Consider the following 9,089-nt stretch of genomic DNA (forward strand, 5'->3'; position numbering starts at 1 on the left):
TCTTCACTGGTTAAAATCAGGAAAAAAGTGCTGTAGTGTGCATAAAGTGCAAAGTGTAAAGTGCATAACCTCCATGTGCAAAATACAATAAATTCCCCAGCCGGGGAATCTAACACGGGAAAGAACTTGCAGCTTTTGAGGACAAGATAGCATTCAGAAATTGTACATATTTGGTTACCATATTCAATGCACTAAAGTGGCTGGTGCTTTTTCACTACATGACATCAGAATAATACATACAGCCGATATACACGAAAAATATGAAAAATACAAAGAATACACAAATGTATTGCACGATATGTCATAGTTGTTATCAGATGCTTAGTAAAATCAGATAAAAGCATACATTCATGGTAAATTCATGTTAAAATCCAAACTCCCCAAACATCAACAATAAATGATCTTAATATCAATGGTACTATCATGATGTGCTTTTAAAATCTTTTTCATATATATACACCTGTATTTCATTCATTGCAAAGCATACTAAATCAGATAAACTCCTATAGAAGGTGATAAACTCAGAGATAATGGTGCAAATCTTCGCAAATATTAAGGCCCTTTGGACTCTTGGTGTCTAACTCCAAAATGTATTTGGTCTCCAACCTCCTGAGGGACTTATCCCTGTCGCCGCCCCTTTTATTTGCTGGCACACTGTCAATTACAAAGTAGGACAAGACATTCAGATTGCCCCCATGTATTGTCTTTACATGTCTTGCCACTGGATACGAATGATCAGAATTGACAGTGGCTCTCAGGTGTTGGAGGATACGAGCCTGAACTGGTAATTTTGTGCTACCCACATACCTTAGTCCGCATGTACAGGATAGAACATAAACTGCGAACTCTGTCTTGCAGTTGAAATTGCCTTTGATCTTAATTTCCTTATCATCAAAGGCACACCGGTATGTTTTGGTATTTACACCAAATTTGCAGGCTCTGCAACTGCTGCATTTAAAAAAACCATACTTAGAGGACACCCAATAGTCTTTGTTCAATATCTCTGGGCTATTATGGACTAAATCACACCTCATCGAATAAGCTTTGCGATAAGTGATGTCTGGCTTAACAGGTAAGATACTTTTTAAAACACCATCAGTTAGGGCTATAGGCCACTGGGAATTCAGGATTCTTCTAATTGCTTGTGACTGTTTGCTATATGTAGTGATGAATCTACATGAGGCCGTCGCTGTAGAACTTTCCACAGTCGTGGATGTGTCTGGAATCCTAACTGTCTCTTCACTGACGACTGGGAAATTTGGTTGTAGCAAGCTTGTTCAATCAATAGAATTTACTTTTGACAATGCTACATCCAGATTGTGCTCTTTATAGCCTCTAGCTAACAGTCTATTTCTAGCAATTTCACGTGACTCTACCCAAGCCTGATCTGTACTACATGCGCGTTTAATTCTTAAAAATTCACCATAAGGCAGGCTGTCAATGGTGTGACGCGGGTGAAAGCTAGTCGCATGCAGAAGCGTGTTACCAGCTGTTGGCTTTTGATATAGACTGGTGGTAATGACCCCTTCTTGTACTGTGATTTTAATACCGAGAAAGTTTACCGTGTGTGCACTGATGTCGCTGGTGAAGGCTAGATTGAGCTCGTTGTCATTGATAATATCTACAAAATTCAAAGCCTGCTCTCTATTCCCTCTCCACACGATAAAAATATCATCGATATAGCGCCACATATGGGCTACATGGGTTTCATATATGGCCTTGTGTTTGCTTCTGAGGACATGCTCCTCCCACCAGCCTACATGAAGACATGCATAGCTGGGGGAGAAGCATGCCCCCATTGCCACTCCACGTTTTTGTCTGTAGATTTTAGTGTCAAATAAGAACACATTATTATTCAGACATCGTCCAATCATTTCAATCAACATTTTGTTGTGCTGGTACATGCCAATGTTTCTTTGGTTTAGATAGTACTGCACAGCATGTATGCCGTCCTCATGATCTATACACGTATAAAGTGCAGTGATATCCAGAGTCATAAAAATCATATCCTGTGTCCATTCGATGGCATTAATTTTTAGTAAAAATTCTCTTGAATCCTGTAAATAGGTAGGCAAACTCGTAACAAACTCCTGTAAATAATAATCAACATATTTGGAAGTATTTTCAAAACAACTGTTTATGGCAGAGATGATAGGTCTGCCATGAAGAGGGTCTAGGCCTTTGTGGACTTTTGGGATGAGATAGAATAAGGGCAATACAGGATGTTCGTTGTATAGAAACTTAAATTCCTCTTTCGTGATTAGCCCCTCTCTTTGCCACTGTGATAGCAAGATTTTATATTCATTGCTAATTCTGCGCACAGAGATTCCATCGCTGCGCTCATAGCACATACTGTCTCCCAATTGTCTAAAAGCCTCTGATCGATATTTTGTTTTGTCCCACAGGACAATATTGCCCCCTTTATCCGCATGCTTGATGACAAAATTTTTCTTTTCTTTCAGTTTTTTCATTAATTGAAAATACTCCCTTGTTGTTCCACTAGCTTTCGTTTTGGATCTGCAGGAATTTCTATACAGATGTTTCAATTCATCGTTCACCCTCTCATGAAAAATATCCAAGGCGTCTCGGGGCATGATGGGAACAAATGTTGACGGTGCTTTGAAAGGGCTTTTCCCCGGCAATGAAATGTTGATATCTTCTTCCTGCGCCACATTCTGGGAACACATAGTATTGTCCTGATCATTTCTTAGCGCTAGAAGTGTTGCCAAGGCCGGCATTGATCCTGCTGGTAGACTGGTACTGGCAATTGGGACTGATTGTACAGTGGGTGTAGGAGTACGTCTGTGATTTTTGATCAGGAAAAACTTTTGTAGTTTTAGTTTTCTAATAAACTTGTATATATCTACCCGTGTCTGGACATAATCAAAGTTGCTTTCTGGACAGAAACTGAGACCTAAGGATAAAAGCTGGGTCTCTGCAGCGTTGAGTTCAATGTCTGTTAGATTGATGACAGTTGGTGTACTGGTAGGCTCATCTAATTGCGCCACGTTTTCTTTTTCTGGCGCCCCCTTCCTCCGCCGTTTTGCGCATTTGCGCCTCTGTTTCCGCCGTCTGTTTTTAGTTTGCTTGTTGATTGCCCGGCTCTCGGTCGAAGGGTCTGAAGATGTTGTTCCCTGATAAAATCCAGCTCTTCTGCAAAGCTGATCGGCCCCAACAGAGTAAAAGAGGAAGTTGACCCTCCCGAACTGCCATCTGAATCACAGTCTGTGCCCTGGCCTGTGGTGCCTGTCTCCAAGTTGGAATTAGCACCCCCTTCAGCATTTGTGGCTGTTGATGTATTTGCCTGAGCTCCTACTGTCTGTCCCATAGATCGTGTGAGGGCTTTTTGTTTTTTAACACTGTCATATTTACGGGAGAAGGTGAAGACTTGACCTCTCTCATAATCGTTTTTGTCTCTTGCAAACTTCCAGACCTTACGTGTTTTTATAGTTTCTTCCTGTTTATTTTTACGGTCGTACATTTCCTTCATTAGTTTATCCACCATGTCCTTATTGTCACTGGTAGTGAGTTTTTCCAAATCCTCCGTTAATTTTTGAATTGCTTGCAAATCTACATCCCGATCTATTTTGGCAAACTTGATTAGTAGGCAGATATTGCGCATAGATGCATCTAGATTGTTCTCTGCCCATTGTTTTAACAGTTCCGGATTTGGATTTTTGAAATTTGGCGCCAGTAGTATACGTAGACCTCTTGGTACTCGCCCTGCTTCACGATATTTGTCAAGCGATTTAATTTCCCACCATTTCATCATTTCGCTCCTATGATGTTTTTCTAATTGTTTCATTAAACTTCTTATGTCTCCTTGTATATTTGTTGACGACTCACCACGAGTCGGGCGTTCATCCACTGAAGGTAGATTTAAAAATAAGTCCTCTGCCGTTCTTTCCCTGGTAGCAAATATTTCCTCCATGTCGAGGCACTCCCGCTTCTATATGCACAATTAATCAAACTTATGAACCCCTTGTTATACACGGGTCCCTGCGAGTACTGTCCGCTACCACCTTCTCACCTGCTTGTATGCCGGAATTCGTCGGGCTCACTTCCCGAAACGCCGTGCTCCGTCCTCCATGAGTCAGCCGACTCCGATGGACTGCACTGCGCCCGTCGTGTGCTCCGCCTTCCCCGATCAGGCAGGGGGCTGATTGGTTGTGACTCTCCCGAGCCTAATCCTCCAAACGACTTGTTGTTTCCCAAAACAGCCTACTTTTAAAGAAGGGGTCCGTTGAAAAGAGAAGCCAAGTCCTGCTTCTCTACATATAAACAACCGCTCCAAAGGATACTGCGAACTGCAGCACCCTCACGGAGAAAAACGGACAACAACTTCAGGTAGCGTTTGCAGTGTCTCTTGTTTTATTTTATTTTCTTTGATAAGTGCAGCGGAAGTGCCATAGACCGGACGCATTTCGGCAACCCTGTCGCCTTGTTCACCGGAATTAAAGAGTATTTGCCATTACACACCAAACAAGTTTAAAAAATGGCAATTCACCAATCATAGCACTTTGTTCTGTACCACGTGATTACATTGTCTGACATGATGAACATAGTAGACAGACTGTTTTAAAACATGGTGTTTTGACCAATATGGTTAAAAATAATGGCAGTTAATTCTATCAGTTCAAATACTATTTTGTATATACCAATTGCCAATTCTCATAGAGAAACCACATGATTTAGACCATTGTATATCCAAATAATATTGTGCAAATATACATATATGTATATGCATACAAAGATACATCATCTCCGCACTTCCTCGCACCAGTAGGCACTGGTAAGATTTTATTTACAGAGTTGCAGTATATATATCCACAGTTCCTGTTTTTCTCTTCCAACGTCTGTGGTAGAAACGGATACGGACCACAAAGAAAGTGCAAGATTATTTATTGATATTGCAAGTCGCCATGACATGTTTCAGCCCCTCCACGGGCCTTGATCACATGACATGGTTGAACAATGTCAATGGCTTTTAAAGTGACTTGTGCAAGCGTAATGATTGACACGTGGTACTTTAATACAATCAACATAAAAGAAAGATTTCTCAATGGTTATTCGTAAGTCTTTTCTCCTCTGTGTTACCGTAGTGATATTCTGACAATTGTAAACCCAGAGTCATTTAAATTAGTACATTCTATCTTAGAATTATACGTGTTATTTTCCGAAAGCATGTTGTTGCAGAATACATTACGCTAAAAACCATATTAAATTGAACAGTGCAAAAATGTGCTAAAGTTCTTACGTGAATGTATAACTTAAAACCATATTTCCCAGTATTGTGTATCCAACCATTCGACATAACGTCTTTGCATATTTCCTGCAGCTAAACAGGATCTATGCGATCATGGTACTGGAGCCCCAGTTACCAGCCCTGAGCTTTAATAATACAATGGTGATCGTCCTTACGTTCTTTCTTTATTCGATTTTTCTCTCTCTGTTTAAATATAGACATATATATATACACACACACTCACCCACACACAAGGCAATCCCGGCTCGCCACTACCTTGTGCAGGCAAAAACAGGTATGGACCACAAGATGAAAATCATGGGTAATGCATTGCTTTATTTCTCGTTGTAAATCACATAGCAACCAGTCAACCCTTGGCCAGTGCCCAGCATGGCACGTTTCGACAATTACCTCACGGTATTGATCACATGACGCGCTAACGAGTGAATTACATTTAAATAGTGACTAGTAACACATCTGTAAGGAATTAGACTCCCTCTCAGTGTAAATAGATATACACAACAGACTACGATGAAAATGCATGTAATACTAAAGTACAGTGAGTGGATAAATAGATAAAAAACACTAAAATAAATTAAAGAGGTTTTAAAATGATCTATCTCATCAGCAGTAGAAAACCATCAGCAATTAGTACATAGTGCACTAGAATACTGTCATAGTGGCATAATAATGCATATGGTCCTAGATCTAATAGTATCCTAAAAATTGTCCAAATAAATATGTTAACATTTACTCACAGTACAAACATTCAAAGTGCTGTTGCTTTAATATCACACCCATATCATAAAGTGCTAAATGCTAAGGTGCTAGGACTAAAGTGCTTGTGCAAAGTGTGTAAAACTATCACAAATACAATATAAAACTAAATTTCCTCGAGCCCCGGGAAAAGACGCAACTTTAAAAAGATTAAAGTGCGAGTGCAAAGCGGACATAATTGAATGCAGCCGATAGTAATAAAATTCAATAACAAAGGGTGAAAACTGTTATAGGTCATGATATACTAAACATATGATGCACCAAATATGTCCATCACTACTTCGACAAGATAATTCATCATGTAGATCACCCCGTCTCTAGGAGCTTGAAAGTCTGGTTCAAAAACAAGAATAGTTATGTAACTTGCTTGTGTATCTAAAGGACAGATGAAGCAATACAGCTATAGGGACAGGGGATATAGACAGTAAGTCTAAAAAAAACTCTAAATGCTGGTGTCATTAAAGAAAGTTGTGTAAATCCTCCCAGTGTTTAAACCATTGGGCATCTTCGTTTCTAGTTGTAGAATAAAGAAAGATTCAAGCTGTCGCAGTTGTCTTTCTCTATTGACCCCGCGTATTGATTTAGGAACAGCCCCTATCAGAAAGTATTTTAAATCATTAAGATTATTATTATGTACCAATTTAAGGTGTCTTGCCACTGGGTAGTTAGGGTCATAGTTCACCACTGCTCTAGGGTGTTGGAGTATTCGGTTATATACCTGGAGCTTAGTGCTCCCTATGTTCTTCAAACCGCATGTGCATTGAAGCACATAGACAGCAAAGTCACTGCGACAAGTAAAAAACCCTTGGATCTTAATGGGTTTAGTGTTAAAGGCTGTGGTGTACTCCATGGTGGTAATACCAAATTTGCAAGCTCAGCAAGAGCTACACTTAAAAAATCCACATTTAGATGACAACCATGTGAGAGTGGGGCTGACTTCGGGACTACTCTTGACCAGTGCATCCCTCATGGAGGGTGCATGGCTAAAGGTCAATGATGGCAACTGCGGTACGATCTGGGATAGGTTAAGAACAATGGGCCAATGGTTTTAAATAATTCTCCTGATCTGCTTTTCCTGCCTGCAATATGCAGAGATCAGTCTAACTTCTTGTGGAGGATCTTTCCTCTCTCTCTGGGTTATGGAGTTCTCAACATGGACCTCAGTGTTGACATGAAGACAAGTGCCTCTAGTGAGCATGTTGGCTTTATTGAGGGCTGCAGTCAGATCTTTGCTCATATACCCACGAGCTTTAAAACGCTGAACTGCCTCGTTTTGACAAATTTCTAACTCCCTGTCATTGCTGCAAATATGGCAGATTCTCAAGAATTCCCCATAGGGAATGCTGTGAATCAGATGTCGAGGATGGGAACTCCTAGCGTGGAGAGTGCTCTTTCTGTGCAATTTGGTGTGTACATGCCCTTCCTCGATGTATACTGGTACATCCAAAAATTCTACACTGGTGTCGCTGATGGTAACAGTGAATTTCAGATTTTGTGTGTTGGTGTTAATGGCGTCTACAAAGTCAATAGCTAATGTTCTGGAACCTTTCCATACCACACACACATAGTCTATAAATCTCCACCAATGCTGGACATGGGTGTCATACATCTGTTTATGTTGTCTTCTGAGGACATGCTCCTCCCACAAGCCCACATGTAAACATGCGCAGCTGGGAGAGAAGCATGCACCCATAGCCACTCATAATTGCTGATATACCTGTTTGTTAAACAAGAAGAAATTGTTTCTTAAAGAAATATCAATCATTATGACAATAATTTTGTAATGTTCATAATACTGTATATCTCGTTGACCCAAAAAATGTTGTACTGCCTTAATACCATCGCTGTGGTGGATGCTAGTGTATAATGAGGTTATATCCATACTTAAACATTCAGTATCCCATGTTATGCTTTGTAATTTGTTGAGGAAGTCCCAAGTGTCTTTAATGAAGGATGGTAAACCTAAAACAAACTCTTGTAGGAAGAAGTCAACGTATTTGGATAAAGGTTCCAATAAACTCTTCTGCGCTGAAATTATAGGTCTGCCAGGGGTAGGTGTAACGTTCTTGTGGACCTTAGGGATGAAGTAAAGTACCAGGGTCACAGGATGCTCATTTTTTAGAAACAAATATTTAGTTTTTACTTATGAGACCCAATCGTTTCCACTGGGCTAGTTCTTTGAATAACATTTCCTTCACATGTCTAAGGTCTTAGAAAGAGGCTGTTTTTTAACAAGCTGTCTCATTGAGATGGTACATGGCTTCATCCATATATTGGTTTGTAGGCCAGAGTACACTATAGCCTCCTTTATCAGATTTATTAAGAATGAGATTTTTGTTATCCCTTAGTTTGCAAATAAGATTCGAATATTGTATTTCCATATGCCTCATGCAATACTTGCCTTGATTGATAGATCTGTTAAATTTTTTTTAAATCTTCAGTGACCCTATCACTAAATACATCTATCACATCTTTGGGCAATATTGGTACAAACGTGGAGGTAGTACAAAAAGGGCTACTGATAGGGCTGCTGATGTTGATACCAGTCCCCTGTAATTCCTCCTGAGTAGAACTGCCATCATCATCCTTATCGCTGGCCAGTAAATAGAGGAACCTGAGATTGTAAGCATCAGCTGCCAATAAATTGGAACTGGATTCCTTAGGTGGCAGCACATTGGTGTTACTTGTTGTGGAGTTCTTAAGTTGAAAGAATTTGAGGAGCTTCAACTTACGTATGAACTTGTATACATCCACTCTAGACTGGTTATATTTAAAATTGCTTTCAGGACAGAATGCTTATCCGAGAGAGAGCAATTGTACTCCTGCTGTGGTTAAGGTGGTGTCAGAAAGATTGATAACTGTATTGTCAGGTGGGTTCATTGGTGTATCCAATTTTTTCCTTGTGATCCCCTGCCTCTGATGTTGCCTGCATGTCCTGCGCCTCTCCCTCCTGCGCTGGGTTCGCTTTCTCCCTGTTTTGGTTGAGGGTTCCAGGGCCGCCGGGTCTGATGCCGGTCCTGACGCAAAAAAATCAGGTCTTCTGCTAGTGTTAGACTCGCAGCCATGC

This window comes from Lissotriton helveticus, chromosome 11, assembly GCF_964261635.1.
Source record: "Lissotriton helveticus chromosome 11, aLisHel1.1, whole genome shotgun sequence".
NCBI lineage: Eukaryota > Metazoa > Chordata > Amphibia > Caudata > Salamandridae > Lissotriton > Lissotriton helveticus.